This window comes from Schistocerca nitens, chromosome 4 (assembly GCF_023898315.1).
Source record: "Schistocerca nitens isolate TAMUIC-IGC-003100 chromosome 4, iqSchNite1.1, whole genome shotgun sequence".
NCBI lineage: Eukaryota > Metazoa > Arthropoda > Insecta > Orthoptera > Acrididae > Schistocerca > Schistocerca nitens.
The window spans coordinates 271167069-271183028 of NC_064617.1; the positions used below are offsets into that span (position 1 = coordinate 271167069).

Below are 15960 nucleotides of genomic sequence, written 5' to 3' on the forward strand. Positions count from 1 at the left end.
CTCTTGCAGGTCATCGTCCTCCCGCCATGCGGTCGAACTGTACGAAATCCACTTGCTTGGGGGAAGAATCTTGTACACTGAATTTTATAGAATATGGTGATAGGCAAAAGTTTTCGTGTACTGCTGCACGGAGAAACAAAAATTGGAGGAGCTGGGATTTGAACCCAGGACTTTCTGCATGCGAAGCAGACACTCTACCACTGAGTTACACCCCCGCCAGAGCAACTACATCTGGGACGAGTCTCTCGTGGATCCTACTGTCATTATTTCTTAGGTTTGAACGGTACAGTAAGTGTTCGAGGAACCTATTCATGACAAGACCTCAGCAGCGTCGACTCCGTGGCGCAACGGTAGCGCGTCTGACTCCAGATCAGAAGGTTGCGTGTTCAAATCACGTCGGGGTCACAGTGAAATTTTCGTTTACGAAAGCCATAGGCGAGTATGTCAGTTTAATCAGATACCAAACGATTACAGAGAACGGACGAACAGAACTTGCTTGAAAAAAGCTACTAGTGCAATTTTCGCGTTCTGACATTAAAGTGTAGGCGCCGACTCACACTTTCTCCAGGCGCGAACTGTCTAGTATTTTTGATATTTATATCGTTTAACGCTAATATATAACTGAGAGATAATGATTACGCAATATTTTGCTCGATTAGACGTCTTTAGCCAGGCAGAGTATAATATTTTTCCTTAAGTTATGGGAATAGAAAGATCGTGAAAGGGGGTATAGCTCAGTCGTAGAGCATTCGACTGCAGATCGAGAGGTCCCCGGTTCAATCCCGGGTGCCCCCTTCATTTTTCAGTATCTCGAAAAAACAAATGACGGTTGTCGCGGTGAGTTGCAAATAACATGTTTCAGATGCACTCCGCACGCCATACCGAAGGCTTTGGAGCAACATTTCAATGGGGGGATCGCAGCCCAGGCTCTTGCAGGTCATCGTCCTCCCGCCATGCGGTCGAACTGTACGAAATCCACTTGCTTGGGGGAAGAATCTTGTACACTGAATTTTATAGAATATGGTGATAGGCAAAAGTTTTCGTGTACTGCTGCACGGAGAAACAAAAATTGGAGGAGCTGGGATTTGAACCCAGGACGTCAGTTCCGCTTTAGACGCCGTGCAGTGTGGACGTGCCTAGTCTTCCGCTCCGCCGTAGCGTTACGTATAGTGGAATATTGTTTTTGTTTCCGTGTTGTGTTGCAACTTCTGTGAGTGCTTCTCAGTCGTTGTTTCGTACCTTGTGTTACTTTCTGTCCTTATTTCAGTGTTTTTTGTGTAGCGGTTTCGACCGCATAGTTTGAAAATGTCGTCCCAGGTTATTCCTCGTCAGGCTACAGTTAGTTTTGCTTTTGACAAGTCAACCCGCCATGTTCAACCTAGTTCCCTTGAGATTCATGATTGGTTGGTAGATACCTTTGGTGTTCATTCGGATCAGGTGCACACTGCTTATTTTGATACCGAACTGTATGTTTTCTTTGTTAAGTTTATGGACCCACTTCAGGTTGATAAAATTCTTTCTAAATTTGGACATCAAGTTCTCTTTCGGCATCGGGATGATTCTGTCAGTACCGTTTTGCTTTCCAATGCTTCCATTACGTACACCAGTGTTCGTGTTTACAACCTTCCACCGGAGGTGGATAATGTCTATCTTAAGGAGGGTCTACAAAAGTATGGTGATGTTAAGAGCATTCGCCTTGAACGCTGGTCAAGCCAACATCGCCTGCAATGTTACAGTGGTATTCGTTCAGTCGAAATGCACATTAAGCAGAATATTCCATCTCACCTGCAGATTGGTGGATATCGTGTTCATGTCACATATAGTGGTCAGGTTGGCACGTGTTTTTTGTGCAATGAAAGTGGTCACGTGCGTACCGACTGTCCGCGGAGGGTTTTTGTTTTAAAAAATTCTCTCGAACAGCGTCGCAAGTTAACGGTCGCTGACCTCGTTGCAGGTGGTTCTACTCTTGGTGTAGCACAGTCCAATGTTCGTAGCGCCCCGCCACAGGTTTTGCACACCCCTGACACAGAATTTCCTCCTTTGCGTGCTAAATCTGATGCTGTTCCGTCTGTCCCTCAGGTGGGTGTGCCTCTATTGCATAATAAGAGGCGTCGCCCACAAGATGGAAATAGTACGGATGAGGATCTCCCTGAGATGCCCCAGTCCGAGCGACCGGCATCCTCCGAGCCACAGAGTAGTGTCGATGCTCCCTGCCCTCCTGAGGTAGCGGTTCCGGTGGCGGCTGCTGACGCCCCTCCGGCCTCCGACGCAGCGTCTCTCGAGTCGGATTGTCGGTCGGGCCTGTTGGCGCCGTCTTCCGAACCGACTTCGTTGTCACAACCAGTGGAGCCGCAACAACTTCCTGCTTCGCTGCCCCACAGCTCTGCCAGCGGAGCTGCTCCGCTTCCTTCCACCTTTGCGGTCTCGGACCTCCCTGCTCACGTTTCGCCTCCGTGTAGTCCATGTTTGCCGGATGCTAGTGTCGATGTCGACCATTCCGTTTCGTCGGATGTTTCCCCCGCGACCCCGGATCCCGGATGTGGACCGGCGCGGGTGGTGTCGGATACAGAACTTGACCCTCCTACGTCACCGGCGGCTGAAGCTTCCTTGCCCGTCAGCCGACGCAAGTTACGCGTTCAGCCGAACGTTAATGCTGTTCGTAAAAAACCGAAGCGTAAGGGATCCGCGGAACGGGGTAGCAGTCCCCCTCCCTCGGATGCCTCCGTCTCCCCTGCTATGGACTGTGACGTTGGTGCGTCGGTGTAGGTGATTTCTTCTCTCGCTTTTCTCTCTATGGTTCAAGCATACACCTTTCTTACCTTAAATGTTAACCGTATTGAGTCCGACGTTCGCATTGCCTCTTTGCGGCAGTTTATTTACGACGCCTGTGCGGACGTAGTGTTTTTGCAGGAAGTGTTGTTTTCTGATCTCTCTCTACCTGGATTTCAAACTGTTTTTAATGTCGCGCCGGAATATTCAACAGGAACTGCTCTTTTCTTTCGAGAGGGCATTCCTATTACCGACGTTGAATTCCTTGACTCTGGCCGTGGGATTGGTTGTCGTCTTTTTGATCTCCGCCTCGTTGTTTTGTATGCCCCCTCTGGTTCGGGTCACACTGTGACTCGATCGCGCTTTTATAAGGAAGAGCTTATTTATCTTTTGCGCCAGAGTCCTCGAAGTCTCCTGATCGGAGGCGATTTTAATTGTGTTTTACGCCCTGAAGACCAGTCTCCCAATTTTAATTATTGCCGTGATTTACATGACTTGGTTCGTACGATGCATCTGCGTGACGTTTGGGAACACAAATATCCCACCCTGGTGAAATATACGTTTTTTACCGCGTCCTCATGCAGTAGACTCGACAGATTCTACTTCTCTGACTTTTTATGTGATAAAATTCTTTCTGTCGACGTTATTCCTACTAGTTTTTCTGACCATTGTGCTTTTACTGCAACTATAAATCTTAGTCACCAACCTGCAAAACTTTATCGTTCCCAGTGGATGTTAAATGTTTCCCACCTTGCCGACAGTGCTATAGATGATGTTATAAGTGCCGTGTGGGAGCGATGTCTTCGCTCTGTCCCGCGTTACCCCTCCTTGCTGGTATGGTGGACTGCGTTTGCCAAGCCCAAGATTCGTCAGACTTTGATTTTTTACTGTGCTGCAAGGGCGCGTGATTTTAAGAACACGTATGAATATTACTACTCTGTCCTGCGTGAACTGTATGACGCGGCGGGTACCTCTCCTCTGCGGATCCATGATGTTCGTCGTATTAAAGCCAAGCTCTTAAGCCTTAAACGACGGCAGATGGATGGTCTGCGAGTTAAGTCGAAACCTCACTCTCTTGTTGAAGGTGAACTGACATCCTTGTATCACCTGCTACGGCATCAGACTCGTCGTCGTCGCTCCTTCATCTCTTCTCTTACGGTGGATGATGGACGGCAGCTTATTGCACAGGAGGAAATGACTCGTGCTCTCCATCAGTATTACGCTAGTCTGTATTCTGCCGATGATTCTGGAGAGTCGCTTTCGGATGATGTCCTTGGGGATCTTACTGCGACGGTCGCGCCTGACGCGAACGACGACTTTCTCCGGGAGTTCCAGGTAGATGATGTTTTCGATTTTATTGCTCGCTCTCCGTCCGGTAAATCGCCGGGTCCAGACGGCCTACCTAAAGAATTTTATCTTCGTTTTTGGCCTCTTTTGGGTGGCACTTTTACGCGGATTTTAAATGAGATTGTCAGGGGGATGGATGTGCCTGCCGCTTTTAAAGTAGGGAAAATTGTTTTAATTCCCAAGTCCTCTGGTCGTTTATCTGCTGCCAATCTTCGTCCGCTCACATTGCTGAATTTTGACTACAAGACAGCTGCTAGAGCGCTCAATAGCCGATTATCTTCACTGCTTAGGGATGTGATTGGTGCACATCAATGTTGTTTAAATGATAGATCTATTCTGACCCCTGTAGCCGAATATCGGGATGTTGTCTCGGTTGCGGCGGTTACCAATGTCCATTGTGCCTTTGCTTTCCTTGATTTTTATAAGGCTTTTGATCACGTTAGTCATGCCTTTTTAGATCGTGTTTTAGCAACAATAGGTTTTAACGCTTCTTCCCGTGGTGTTCTTGGCAATTTGTATAGGGGAATCACTGCCCGGGTGTCTGTCAATGGGCAGCTGACGCCGCTCATTGATATCCGTCGAGGGGTGCCTCAGGGTAGTCCGCTTTCTATGTCCTTATTCATATTGTCCCTGGAACCGCTGCTTCGGACTGTTGCTCTCAAGCTTCAGGGTATGACCCTCTCTGGTGGCCACCTCACTATTAAGGCATACGCGGATGATGTCGTTGTTCTCCTCCGTCAGCGTACTGATATCCCGTTGTTGAAAGGGGCAGTTGATGCTTACTGTCATGTCTCTGGAGCACGTCTTAATCAAGGCAAATGCAAGATCCTTGACATTCGAGGATTTCGCGATGCTGATGTCCCTTGGGCCACTTTTGTCGATCGCCATACGTCCTTGGGGATTATCGTTGATCGGTGTCCTCTAAAAATGGCGGCTCTAAATTGGAAATCTGTCACCGAGAAGATACAGGGTGCTCTGATGGTCCATGAACAGCGTTCTCTTACCATTTTGCAAAAAGTTCGCATTTTAGACACGTACGTTTTATGTAAATCCTATTATGTTGCTCAGCTGTTCCCACTTCCCCTGATGGTGGCGAAAAGGTTGCGCCAACTGTCCGGCAGGTTTATATGGAAGGGTCATCTCTTCAAAGTACGTTACGAGGTTATGACGAAACCGCGTCTCTCCGGAGGCTTGGGTCTCTCTGACATTACTCGCAAGGCGTCAGCGTTGTACGTCCGCCGTACGACTCTAATTGTCACACGAGAAGTGAGTTCCATTACGTCCAAGCTTTTTACAGTCGTGCGTCCGGGGAGCCTTGCTCCACCTGTCGACGTCGGTCGCCTCAATTTTAAGTTGAAGCACATCCGGGAATTTTACATTGCGGTGAGCTACCTCGGTGACGTCTTTTTGCGACGACCTGTGCCAACGACCAAGTGTTTGATTGCCCGCTGGAAGGGGCAGGACGGTCCCAATCCAATAGAACTGGCGTTTCCCACTGTCTCCTGGAAGAACGTCTGGAAGAATGTTAGTCTGCCGATCCACTCTATGGCCGTGACGTCCACGTGGTATAGAGTAATTAATAATTTGATCCCCACAAATGTACGACTGCACCGCATTGGTCTTTCTGACACGGACAAATGTACTCGGTGTGGTCTCCTGGATACCCTTGAGCATCGCTTCACCTGTTGTGGCCACCTTGCCAATTGGCGTTGGCTCAGGAAACAACTGGCTTTTGTCACTAGGTCTGCTGAAGCCGCTTATACCATTGATATCATCGTACGGCCCGATTCTTATTTTTTTCCGCGGACGAAGCTTAATACAGTCATGTGGTTGGTTGGACATTTTGTACATTTTGTCGTCACTTGTCATGAGGAGGATGAACACCTAGCGTTTCAGCAGTACATGCTTACTGCTTACTGGGCCCGCTTGCGATTGCCACGTCTCCGCGATGACTTTGCCAATATGCTTACCCTGACGTTCGAAAGAGAGGGTGTTGGATAAGGTCGCCCATGAGCGCCACCTTTTTATGATGTTTCTGGATTTGCAACTATCCCGTGTCGTCTTTCTTTTATTTATTTATTTTTTTTTATTTTTTCTTTTCCCTCTACGCCAGGACTGCCGTTTTCGTGGCACTTTTGGCTGAAAAACAGCAATAATGAGGCCAAGTAACGAGACAGTAGGGGAAGGTCCGATGCCCTTGTGCAGGTGCCATTCGGGGGCGAGACTGTGGAGACTCTACTAAACAAAAAAAAAAAAAAAAAAAAAGTGGTTAAGGCGTTAAAAAAAAAAAAAAAAAAGATCAGAAGGTTGCGTGTTCAAATCACGTCGGGGTCACAGTGAAATTTTCGTTTACGAAAGCCATAGGCGAGTATGTCAGTTTAATCAGATACCAAACGATTACAGAGAACGGACGAACAGAACTTGCTTGAAAAAAGCTACTAGTGCAATTTTCGCGTTCTGACATTAAAGTGTAGGCGCCGACTCACACTTTCTCCAGGCGCGAACTGTCTAGTATTTTTGATATTTATATCGTTTAACGCTAATATATAACTGAGAGATAATGATTACGCAATATTTTGCTCGATTAGACGTCTTTAGCCAGGCAGAGTATAATATTTTTCCTTAAGTTATGGGAATAGAAAGATCGTGAAAGGGGGTATAGCTCAGTCGTAGTCAGCCGGCGGACGCGGTCGAGGTCGGACGTGCTGTGCTGCGCGCCGCGCCGTCGTTGTTTTCGTGTGGTGAGTCACTGCGCTTGCTTCAGTGTCTACCAGTGTTTTGGTGTAATCTGGAAATGAACTCGATTTCGTGATGTCTCAACCGAGTAGGAAAGACACATTGAAGTTTACTTTTGACAGAAACTTTGTCCGACCTAAATCTTTTGAAGTTGAGCAATGGTTAGAAGATGAAGTAAAGATAGGACTTGAGGATATAATCGGGATACATCTTTCGATTGTCAGTAGCACCGTTTTCGTTAAATTAGCTCGATCAGACATGTGTGAGAAAATAGTTGAATCTTGTGGTGGTATCCTCAAATTTAAACATAGCGATGGCAATGTGGGTGAAGTTGTTGTTTCGCATGCCGGCCTAGGAATACGGACTGTTCGACTCTTTGAACTTCCATTTGAAATAACCAGTGAACAGATCAACGCAGTGCTCTGTCCCTACGGTAAAATCATCAGCAATATTGCGGAACGTTGGTCTAGTGCACATAAATTCCCGGTTCTTAATGGGGTGCGGCAATTGAAAATCGAGCTGCAGAAGCACATCCCGTCTTATGTTAACATATGCGGGTATCGTGCGATAGTAATGTACGATGATCAGCCTCGAACGTGTGCCGCATGCAACTCGACAGGTCACGTGCGTGCCGAATGCATGCAGAGGCGAGTGGCGCAGCTGCCTGCCGGCGAGGCAGCCAGGCCCCCCGCGATGACAACACTGCCTGTGACGTACGTCGCCGTGGCGCGTGGGCTTTCGGCTCCATCCACGGTCACCGAAATCAGTGAAAATACTGTCGTGCCTGCGCCAGTGACGCAAATGGGGACTGTTGCAACGCCGGAAGAGACCCCACCTAAACCCATAGAAGTATCGCCGTCCGTAGTAGTCACAGAAGAACAGGCATCCGACATGCAAACGGCTGCGTCCCAATCGGCCGCTGCTACTCCACGGGGGGAATCTCCAGCAGGTTCCGATCAAGGCCCACACAATCGTACGTCTCCCAGAAAAACTAAAAAACGGAGAGTTGCCCGCCAGGGTGCAGAACAGATTGCACCGGTTCTGCGCGAAAAGGCTAAACAGATAGGTGAACAACTCAGTGACAAAGCATCTGATGGCACAAACCATGATCATCCCTCAGCCAGTTTACCATCAGTCCTTGACAATGTCTCAGATGCTCTCCCTCTGAACCCTGAACAGTCAGCTCAACTCCGAACCGACTGTGATGTCCGCATGGTCAAACTCTATCCTGCACCAGAGTCGGTAACGACCTCGACACAACCGCCGCCAACTAGTTGGGCGGACGATACAGAATCCACTGCCGAAGTAGACAGTATGGATACTTCCGAAACGGTGACAGCCGTCACTTCAGTCTCCAAAGTCGACGATGTTACCGAGAAAGATAACGCCTCGACAGAAACTGCCGCGCAAAAAGAACGCACGACTGATCCCTTTTCAACCGGAGACTATTTTTAACTCTGCCTTTAAAGTGACTGTCAATACATGTTTTTGTTATCTGGAATTGCTTCCAAAGTGCTTCTACGACGTGACTTGTTTTTTCCAGCGTTATTTCTGTTTGATATCGGACTGATTTTAGGTATTGCTCCTGTTTAGTCCACCACTATTCCGCCACAGGCCTATCGACTTGCTACTCTCAATATTAATAAGATACGTAGCGCTCTTAAACTGCAACACTTAAAGGACTTTTTATATGCAGCTGATGTAGACATTTTATTTGTACAAGAAGTAACAGAGATCAGGCTTGATTGCATACCAGGTTATAATGTGATCACTAATCCTGGGGCCGGTTGCGAATTAGGTACAGCTTTTATTGTGAAGGAAGGTATCATTATTACCGACGTCACAAAACTGCCGAACAGTAGGGGCATTGCGGGCACTTTTTATAACAACAGACTAATTAATGTCTATGGCCCATCCGGTTCCAGTAATAGACGTCAAAGAGCAGAATTTTTTAAAGAAGAAATAGTTCCTCTCTTTGGCGTCCGCCACACCAATGTCATCTTCGGAGGCGACTTTAACTGTGTCATCAGTGCAAAGGACCAGACTCCCAATCTTAACAAATCACTTGAACTGGAACGAATTGTACGAGACTTGCGCTTAGTTGATTCTTGGGAGCTCAAGCATGGGGCAGCACCTGGGTTTACCCATATCACGACCCATTCGGCAAGCCGTCTTGATCGAATTTATGTCACACCCACTTTGAGGAATAACATTCTGCAGTCAGAAGTATGGCCAGTGGCTTTCTCAGATCATGCTGCATACATCTGTACTATAAGTCTAGACCGACAACGGACGTGTCGATACAGGGGCCTGTGGAAATTAAATGTTTCACATCTACAAGACTCGGCGTGTCAAGAAGCCTTCCTCAATACCTGGCGAGAATGTGAGCAACGATTTGCCTCTTATAATTCGGCCATTGATTGGTGGCTGAGGTGCGCCAAACCTAAAATTAGGTGGTGTTTCATGAACTACGCACGGGAAAAGAGCTTTTGGCTTCAAAGGACGATCAATTTCTATTTTCATTGTCTGCGGGAACTGTATATGCTCGGTACTTCGGCTGTCGAGAATTGTCAACGAATTAAGAAAATCCAGGCCAAAATCCTAACCCTAAGGAGGACGCAGCTAGAAGGCTACAAAGTCAGGTCGCGGGTCCAGACAACTGTACACCAAGAACTCACCTCAGTCTACCATATGATCCAAGAAAGTAAGAAAGGGTCCCGTAAAATACTGACGGAGTTAATTGCTGAGGATGGCGCAACGCTGACTACGCACAACGAGATTAAAGCGGCGGTGCTAAACTACTTCACCACCTTGATGTCAAATAAAGAAGTTAACGTGCAAGCGCAGGATGCTCTTTTGAATAATTTGCGCAACAGAGTCAGTCTCGTGGACGCGGAAAAGCTATTAGACGTGGCGACCGAAGAAGACGTGGAATATGTACTCTGGAAAAGTGCTAAGAATAAATCCCCCGGACCTGACGGAATTCCCGCCGAATTCTATCAAAAATTCTGGAACACCATAAAGGCGAAGATCACTTGCATCTGTAACGAACTTCTAGACCACAACAACGTGATCCCCACCAGCTTCTGTGAAGGCATAATCGTTCTAATTAAAAAAACCTCAGGCAGTGCAAACGTAAAAAATCTCAGACCGATAACGCTGCTCAACAGCGACTATAAAATCTTTGCGAGACTTTTGGCCCAAAGGCTTAAATCTACAATGACCAGTATCATTGGCCCTTACCAGACCAGCGTGGGCAAGGATCGGAAAATTCGACAGACTCTGTGCGACTACCGTGATTTAATCTCTATTGCGGAAGTCTGTAAGCTGAAATGTGCCATCATATCTTTGGACTTCGACAAAGCCTTTGACAGGGTAAACCACCAGTATCTCTTTCGTACCATGTATGCGATGGGTTTTCCACCTGGGTTCGTCGCAATTATAAAACAGATGGTAGCGACTAATTTATCCAGAGTCATCATCAATGGCCAGCCTACCCGAGCAATCGAGATAGCCAGTTCCGTCAGGCAGGGCTGCCCAATGTCCATGGCGCTTTTTGCGATTGCCATTGAGCCTTTGTTAGCTACCCTGACGCAAAGTTTACAGGGCATCGTCATACATGGATCCCGAGTAGTGTGCAAGGCGTATGCAGACGATGTCGGTTTCCTTGTACTAAATAGAACTGAAGTGGAGACCGCACTACAGCTAGTCAGGCAATATGAGCACGCGTCAGGTGCACAACTAAACTGGACAAAGTCCGGAATATTCAATATTGGCCGCGGCCTCGGATCGCACCCTCACGGACAACTACGTCAGCTGAAGATATTCAAGTGCCTTGGAATTGATTTTCAGAGTAATATTCGGCACACCATTGCAACCAACTATCGAAAGCTTCTACGGACTATTCGTGCCAGCATACGGGAACACAGTGTACGGAAACTAAATGAAATTCAGAAAGTAACGGTCGCAAATGTCTACCTCACCTCGAAACTCAATTATATCGCTCAAGTTTTACCAATGTCTGCACTCACTGCAAAACGAATCATGTCAGCATTAGGACAGTTTGTCAGCCGTCACCACATTTTTAAAGTTCAGTTTGACACCTTAACGCTTGCCACAGAAAATGGTGGCTTAAATCTTGTCGATGTTGAAAAGAAGGCGCAAGCTTTATATATATCAACAACTTTCCACCAATGGAAACACTCAGCTGATAGTCTCGCTGCTCACCTGCTTACTGAGATAGCTCCGGCCGACCTCAGTCCACCTATCACGGTGCAACATATTCCAAACGGACTTTACCACTTAAAATGGTTTTTACTGGAGTACAGTTATGTACACACAAGGATCCCCGAACAAGAAATGAAGACAGTGAAACACGTGTACCAGGAACTCATGAAAGATAAGAAGAAAAATAACATTGAAGAAAAATACAACTTTTACGACTGGAAGGTAATCTGGGAGAACATCCATTGTCCGTATTTGCCGTCTACACTGAAAGCCACTTGGTATTTCGCAGTTAACAGAAAATTGGCAACTAACTCCAAACTACATAACATACACCTCGCAGCATCACCTTTGTGCACAACGTGTAATTTAATGGATACTGATGAACACAGGTTTGTGTGCGACAACATAAAAGATATATGGGAATATATCACGAACAAGTTAGCACTCATTAGTAGAACATCGCCCAGATATATAACACCTGCTGCCTTTCTGACGCCGGACGATACCCCGTACCCACGGACGAGAAGGAACGCACTAAACTGGTTAAGAGCCGCTACTGTACATTACTTATTTACAAAAGAATACAAGAGTAAAGAAGACTTCTGTGTCTATCTTACCACTCAGCACCATATGCTAATGAAAACGAAAAACTATAAGGATAACTTCGCCAACTACCTGCTCAAAACTGTAACGTAAAAAAAAAGGGACTACCACATCAATTGATTGAATTTCATGTTAACGAACATTCAGCAGCTACTCACTCAAGATCAGACGGACCATCTATAAGGCGAATAATATGTCATGTTGACCGAACCACAAGTTACTAACACCACTGAAGTAATCAATTGGCAAGAGATCAAGCTTCATTTCGTAAGAAGAAGAAAATTCAGTTTTCTCTTTCGAGCAATATTTTAGTTCTCTTTCAATTTCGCAGAGTTCAGAACAAAGCTTTTTAATTTTAGAAGCAATGGATTTTCACTTTTCTTTTAACTTCCTTGACGTTTTCTGTTACCACAAGGCACTGGTGCCGCCATAAATTTCAGTTACTATTTCCTTAATATGGATGCTTGTATCGTAAACGAAGCATGTAATTCCACATCGTTTTCATTTTCCTTAAATCAAAGGCCTTTGATGCCACACCGACGAAGGTGAATTAATGGCGAGCAGAAGGACGGGCTATAAGGGGTGGATGGAGGCCCGAAAAGAAAATGAAAAAAAAAAAAAAAAAAAAAAAAAAAGTCGTAGAGCATTCGACTGCAGATCGAGAGGTCCCCGGTTCAATCCCGGGTGCCCCCTTCATTTTTCAGTATCTCGAAAAAACAAATGACGGTTGTCGCGGTGAGTTGCAAATAACATGTTTCAGATGCACTCCGCACGCCATACCGAAGGCTTTGGAGCAACATTTCAATGGGGGGATCGCAGCCCAGGCTCTTGCAGGTCATCGTCCTCCCGCCATGCGGTCGAACTGTACGAAATCCACTTGCTTGGGGGAAGAATCTTGTACACTGAATTTTATAGAATATGGTGATAGGCAAAAGTTTTCGTGTACTGCTGCACGGAGAAACAAAAATTGGAGGAGCTGGGATTTGAACCCAGGACTTTCTGCATGCGAAGCAGACACTCTACCACTGAGTTACACCCCCGCCAGAGCAACTACATCTGGGACGAGTCTCTCGTGGATCCTACTGTCATTATTTCTTAGGTTTGAACGGTACAGTAAGTGTTCGAGGAACCTATTCATGACAAGACCTCAGCAGCGTCGACTCCGTGGCGCAACGGTAGCGCGTCTGACTCCAGATCAGAAGGTTGCGTGTTCAAATCACGTCGGGGTCACAGTGAAATTTTCGTTTACGAAAGCCATAGGCGAGTATGTCAGTTTAATCAGATACCAAACGATTACAGAGAACGGACGAACAGAACTTGCTTGAAAAAAGCTACTAGTGCAATTTTCGCGTTCTGACATTAAAGTGTAGGCGCCGACTCACACTTTCTCCAGGCGCGAACTGTCTAGTATTTTTGATATTTATATCGTTTAACGCTAATATATAACTGAGAGATAATGATTACGCAATATTTTGCTCGATTAGACGTCTTTAGCCAGGCAGAGTATAATATTTTTCCTTAAGTTATGGGAATAGAAAGATCGTGAAAGGGGGTATAGCTCAGTCGTAGAGCATTCGACTGCAGATCGAGAGGTCCCCGGTTCAATCCCGGGTGCCCCCTTCATTTTTCAGTATCTCGAAAAAACAAATGACGGTTGTCGCGGTGAGTTGCAAATAACATGTTTCAGATGCACTCCGCACGCCATACCGAAGGCTTTGGAGCAACATTTCAATGGGGGGATCGCAGCCCAGGCTCTTGCAGGTCATCGTCCTCCCGCCATGCGGTCGAACTGTACGAAATCCACTTGCTTGGGGGAAGAATCTTGTACACTGAATTTTATAGAATATGGTGATAGGCAAAAGTTTTCGTGTACTGCTGCACGGAGAAACAAAAATTGGAGGAGCTGGGATTTGAACCCAGGACTTTCTGCATGCGAAGCAGACACTCTACCACTGAGTTACACCCCCGCCAGAGCAACTACATCTGGGACGAGTCTCTCGTGGATCCTACTGTCATTATTTCTTAGGTTTGAACGGTACAGTAAGTGTTCGAGGAACCTATTCATGACAAGACCTCAGCAGCGTCGACTCCGTGGCGCAACGGTAGCGCGTCTGACTCCAGATCAGAAGGTTGCGTGTTCAAATCACGTCGGGGTCACAGTGAAATTTTCGTTTACGAAAGCCATAGGCGAGTATGTCAGTTTAATCAGATACCAAACGATTACAGAGAACGGACGAACAGAACTTGCTTGAAAAAAGCTACTAGTGCAATTTTCGCGTTCTGACATTAAAGTGTAGGCGCCGACTCACACTTTCTCCAGGCGCGAACTGTCTAGTATTTTTGATATTTATATCGTTTAACGCTAATATATAACTGAGAGATAATGATTACGCAATATTTTGCTCGATTAGACGTCTTTAGCCAGGCAGAGTATAATATTTTTCCTTAAGTTATGGGAATAGAAAGATCGTGAAAGGGGGTATAGCTCAGTCGTAGAGCATTCGACTGCAGATCGAGAGGTCCCCGGTTCAATCCCGGGTGCCCCCTTCATTTTTCAGTATCTCGAAAAAACAAATGACGGTTGTCGCGGTGAGTTGCAAATAACATGTTTCAGATGCACTCCGCACGCCATACCGAAGGCTTTGGAGCAACATTTCAATGGGGGGATCGCAGCCCAGGCTCTTGCAGGTCATCGTCCTCCCGCCATGCGGTCGAACTGTACGAAATCCACTTGCTTGGGGGAAGAATCTTGTACACTGAATTTTATAGAATATGGTGATAGGCAAAAGTTTTCGTGTACTGCTGCACGGAGAAACAAAAATTGGAGGAGCTGGGATTTGAACCCAGGACTTTCTGCATGCGAAGCAGACACTCTACCACTGAGTTACACCCCCGCCAGAGCAACTACATCTGGGACGAGTCTCTCGTGGATCCTACTGTCATTATTTCTTAGGTTTGAACGGTACAGTAAGTGTTCGAGGAACCTATTCATGACAAGACCTCAGCAGCGTCGACTCCGTGGCGCAACGGTAGCGCGTCTGACTCCAGATCAGAGGGTTGCGTGTTCAAATCACGTCGGGGTCACAGTGAAATTTTCGTTTACGAAAGCCATAGGCGAGTATGTCAGTTTAATCAGATACCAAACGATTACAGAGAACGGACGAACAGAACTTGCTTGAAAAAAGCTACTAGTGCAATTTTCGCGTTCTGACATTAAAGTGTAGGCGCCGACTCACACTTTCTCCAGGCGCGAACTGTCTAGTATTTTTGATATTTATATCGTTTAACGCTAATATATAACTGAGAGATAATGATTACGCAATATTTTGCTCGATTAGACGTCTTTAGCCAGGCAGAGTATAATATTTTTCCTTAAGTTATGGGAATAGAAAGATCGTGAAAGGGGGTATAGCTCAGTCGTAGAGCATTCGACTGCAGATGGAGAGGTCCCCGGTTCAATCCCGGGTGCCCCCTTCATTTTTCAGTATCTCGAAAAAACAAACGACGGTTGTCGCGGTGAGTTGCAAATAACATGTTTCAGATGCACTCCGCACGCCATACCGAAGGCTTTGGAGCAACATTTCAATGGGGGGATCGCAGCCCAGGCTCTTGCAGGTCATCGTCCTCCCGCCATGCGGTCGAACTGTACGAAATCCACTTGCTTGGGGGAAGAATCTTGTACACTGAATTTTATAGAATATGGTGATAGGCAAAAGTTTTCGTGTACTGCTGCACGGAGAAACAAAAATTGGAGGAGCTGGGATTTGAACCCAGGACTTTCTGCATGCGAAGCAGACACTCTACCACTGAGTTACACCCCCGCCAGAGCAACTACATCTGGGACGAGTCTCTCGTGGATCCTACTGTCATTATTTCTTAGGTTTGAACGGTACAGTAAGTGTTGGAGGAACCTATTCATGACAAGACCTCAGCAGCGTCGACTCCGTGGCGCAACGGTAGCGCGTCTGACTCCAGATCAGAAGGTTGCGTGTTCAAATCACGTCGGGGTCACAGTGAAATTTTCGTTTACGAAAGCCATAGGCGAGTATGTCAGTTTAATCAGATACCAAACGATTACAGAGAACGGACGAACAGAACTTGCTTGAAAAAAGCTACTAGTGCAATTTTCGCGTTCTGACATTAAAGTGTAGGCGCCGACTCACACTTTCTCCAGGCGCGAACTGTCTAGTATTTTTGATATTTATATCGTTTAACGCTAATATATAACTGAGAGATAATGATTACGCAATATTTTGCTCGATTAGACGTCTTTAGCCA

At 46.4% G+C, this 15960-nt stretch overlaps 14 non-coding genes across 14 annotated transcripts; 9 read left to right on the forward strand and 5 right to left on the reverse strand.

Moving 5' to 3' along the window:
* Nucleotides 1–143: 143 nt before the first annotated feature.
* On the reverse strand, nucleotides 144–215 carry Trnaa-cgc (transfer RNA alanine (anticodon CGC)). Its single transcript has one exon. It is a non-coding gene; the product is annotated as a tRNA-Ala (tRNA).
* Nucleotides 216–333: 118 nt separating this feature from the next.
* Nucleotides 334–405, forward strand: Trnaw-cca (transfer RNA tryptophan (anticodon CCA)). The gene has a single exon. It is a non-coding gene; the product is annotated as a tRNA-Trp (tRNA).
* Nucleotides 406–723: 318 nt separating this feature from the next.
* Nucleotides 724–795, forward strand: Trnac-gca (transfer RNA cysteine (anticodon GCA)). Its single transcript has one exon. It is a non-coding gene; the product is annotated as a tRNA-Cys (tRNA).
* An 11855-nt stretch (nucleotides 796–12650) lies between these two features.
* Nucleotides 12651–12722, reverse strand: Trnaa-cgc (transfer RNA alanine (anticodon CGC)). The gene has a single exon. It is a non-coding gene; the product is annotated as a tRNA-Ala (tRNA).
* Nucleotides 12723–12840: 118 nt separating this feature from the next.
* On the forward strand, nucleotides 12841–12912 carry Trnaw-cca (transfer RNA tryptophan (anticodon CCA)). The gene has a single exon. It is a non-coding gene; the product is annotated as a tRNA-Trp (tRNA).
* Nucleotides 12913–13230: 318 nt separating this feature from the next.
* Nucleotides 13231–13302, forward strand: Trnac-gca (transfer RNA cysteine (anticodon GCA)). The gene has a single exon. It is a non-coding gene; the product is annotated as a tRNA-Cys (tRNA).
* Nucleotides 13303–13577: 275 nt separating this feature from the next.
* Trnaa-cgc (transfer RNA alanine (anticodon CGC)) lies at nucleotides 13578–13649 on the reverse strand. The gene has a single exon. It is a non-coding gene; the product is annotated as a tRNA-Ala (tRNA).
* Nucleotides 13650–13767: 118 nt separating this feature from the next.
* Trnaw-cca (transfer RNA tryptophan (anticodon CCA)) lies at nucleotides 13768–13839 on the forward strand. Its single transcript has one exon. It is a non-coding gene; the product is annotated as a tRNA-Trp (tRNA).
* Nucleotides 13840–14157: 318 nt separating this feature from the next.
* On the forward strand, nucleotides 14158–14229 carry Trnac-gca (transfer RNA cysteine (anticodon GCA)). The gene has a single exon. It is a non-coding gene; the product is annotated as a tRNA-Cys (tRNA).
* A 275-nt stretch (nucleotides 14230–14504) lies between these two features.
* Nucleotides 14505–14576, reverse strand: Trnaa-cgc (transfer RNA alanine (anticodon CGC)). The gene has a single exon. It is a non-coding gene; the product is annotated as a tRNA-Ala (tRNA).
* Nucleotides 14577–14694: 118 nt separating this feature from the next.
* Trnaw-cca (transfer RNA tryptophan (anticodon CCA)) lies at nucleotides 14695–14766 on the forward strand. The gene has a single exon. It is a non-coding gene; the product is annotated as a tRNA-Trp (tRNA).
* A 318-nt stretch (nucleotides 14767–15084) lies between these two features.
* On the forward strand, nucleotides 15085–15156 carry Trnac-gca (transfer RNA cysteine (anticodon GCA)). The gene has a single exon. It is a non-coding gene; the product is annotated as a tRNA-Cys (tRNA).
* Nucleotides 15157–15431: 275 nt separating this feature from the next.
* Nucleotides 15432–15503, reverse strand: Trnaa-cgc (transfer RNA alanine (anticodon CGC)). Its single transcript has one exon. It is a non-coding gene; the product is annotated as a tRNA-Ala (tRNA).
* A 118-nt stretch (nucleotides 15504–15621) lies between these two features.
* Nucleotides 15622–15693, forward strand: Trnaw-cca (transfer RNA tryptophan (anticodon CCA)). Its single transcript has one exon. It is a non-coding gene; the product is annotated as a tRNA-Trp (tRNA).
* Nucleotides 15694–15960: the final 267 nt, after the last annotated feature.